This window comes from Hordeum vulgare, chromosome 6H, assembly GCF_904849725.1.
Source record: "Hordeum vulgare subsp. vulgare chromosome 6H, MorexV3_pseudomolecules_assembly, whole genome shotgun sequence".
Classification (NCBI taxonomy): Eukaryota; Viridiplantae; Streptophyta; class Magnoliopsida; order Poales; family Poaceae; genus Hordeum; species Hordeum vulgare.
In genome coordinates, this window is record NC_058523.1 from 495934770 (window position 1) to 495937395 (window position 2626).

A 2626-nucleotide genomic window follows, 5' to 3' on the forward strand; every position below is an offset into this window, starting at 1 on the left:
TGATTTTTCTTTGCCCGCCTTCTTATCTGCCAGATACTTGGGGCAATTGCGCTTCCAGTGACCCATACCCTTGCAATAGAAGCACTCTGTTTCAGGCTTAGGTCCAGCCTTGGGTTTCTTCGGCGGATTGGCAACAGGCTTGCCGCTCTTCTTCGAATTGCCCCTCTTGCCTTTGCCGTTTCTCTTGAAACTAGTGGTCTTGCTCACCATCAACACTTGATGCTCTTTACGGATTTCAGACTCTGCGACTTTCAGCATCGCAAACAACTCGCCGGGAGACTTGTTCATCCCTTGCATGTTGTAGTTCAACACAAAGCCTTTATAGCTTGGCGGCAGTGATTGAAGGATTCTGTCAGTGATAGCTTCTTGCGGGAGTTCAATCCCCAGTTCAGCTAGACGGTTTGAGTACCCAGACATTTTGAGCACGTGTTCACTGACAGACGAGTTTTCCTCCATCTTGCAAGCATAGAATTTATCGGAGGTCTCATACCTCTCGATCCGGGCATTCTTCTGAAAGATAAACTTCAACTCCTGGAACATCTCAAATGCTCCATGACGCTCAAAGCGACGTTGAAGTCCCGGTTCTAAGCCATACAAGACTGCACATTGAACTATTGAGTAGTCCTCCTTACGTGCTAACCAAGCGTTCTTAACATCCTGATCAGCCGTAGCGGGTGGTTCATCTCCTAGCGCAGCATTAAGGACATAATCCTTCTTTCCAGCTTGTAAGATTAGCTTAAGATTACGAGCCCAGTCTACAAAGTTGCTTCCATCATCTTTCAACTTAGCTTTCTCTAGGAACGTATTAAAATTCAGGATGACACTTGCGTGAGCCATGATCTACAACACAAATATATTCAAAGTGGACTTAGACTATGTTCAAGATAATTAGAGTTCAACTTAATCAAATTATATGCTAAGCTCCCACTCAAAAAGTACATCTCTCTAGTCATTTGAGTGGTTCATGATCCACTTACACTATCCCAAGTCCGATCATCACGTGAGTTGAGAATAGTTTCAGTGGTAAGCATCCCTATGCTAATCATATCAACTATATGATTCATGATCGACCTTTCGGTCTCATGTATTCCGAGGCCATGTCTGCACATGCTAGGCTCGTCAAGCTTAACCCGAGTGTTCCGCGTGCGCAACTGTTTTGCACCCGTTGTATGTGAACGTTGAGTCTATCACACCCGATCATCACGTGGTGTCTCGAAACGACGAACTGTAGCAACGGTGCACAGTCGGGGAGAACACAATTTCGTCTTGAAATTTTAGTGAGAGATCACCTCATAATGCTACCGTCGTTCTAAGCAAAATAAGGTGCAAAAAAAGATTAACATCACATGCAATTCATAAGTGACATGATATGGCCATCATCACGTGCTTCTTGATCTCCATCACCAAAGCACCGGCACGATCTTCTTGTCACCGGCGCCACACCATGATCATCCATCAACGTGTTGCCATCGTGGTTGTCATGCTACTTATGCTATCACTACTAAAGCTACATCCTAGCAAAATAGTAAACGCATAAGCAAGCACATATGTTAGTATAAAGACAACCCTATGGCTCCTGCCGGTTGTCGTACCATCGACATGCAAGTCGATGTTTCTATTACAACATGATCATCTCATACATCCAATATATCACATCACATCGTTGGCCATATCACATCACAATCATACCCTGCAAAAACAAGTTAGACGTCCTCTAATTTTGTTGTTGCATGTTTTACGTGGTGACCAAGGGTATCTAGTAGGATCGCATCTTACTTACGCAAACACCACAACGGAGATATATGAGTTGCTATTTAACCTCATCCAAGGACCTCCACGGTCAAATCCGATTCAACTAAAGTTGGAGAAACCGTCACTTGCCAGTCATCTTTGAGCAAAGGGGGTTACTCGTAACGATGAAACCAGTCTCTCGTAAGCGTACGAGTAATGTCGGTCCAAGCCGCTTCAATCCAACAATATCGCAGAATCAAGAAAAGACTAAGGAGGGCAGCAAAACGCACATCACCGCCCACAAAACCTTTTGTGTTCTACTCGAGAAGACATCTACGCATGAACCTAGCTCTGATACCACTGTTGGGGAACGTCGCATGGGAAACAAAAAATTTCCTACGCGCACGAAGACCTATCATGGTGATGTCCATCTACGAGAGGGGATGAGTGATCTACGTACCCTTGTAGATCGTACAGCAGAAGCGTTAGAGAACGCGGTTGATGTAGTGGAACGTCCTCACGTCCCTCGATCCGCCCCGCGAACAATCCCGCGATCAGTCCCACGATCTAGTACCGAACGGACGGCACCTCCGCGTTCAGCACACGTACAGCTCGACGATGATTTCGGCCTTCTTGATCCAGCAAGAGAGACGGAGAGGTAGAAGAGTTCTCCGGCAGCGTGACGGCGCTCCGGAGGTTGGTGATGATCTCGTCTCAGCAGGGCTCCGCCCGAGCTCCGCAGAAACACGATCTAGAGGAAAAACTATGGAGGTATGTGGTCGGGCAGCCGTGAGAAAGTCGTCTCAAATCTGCCCTAAAAGCCCCATCTATATATGAGGAGGGAGGGGGACCTTGCCTTGGGGTCCAAGGGATCCCCAAGGGGTCGGCCGAGCCA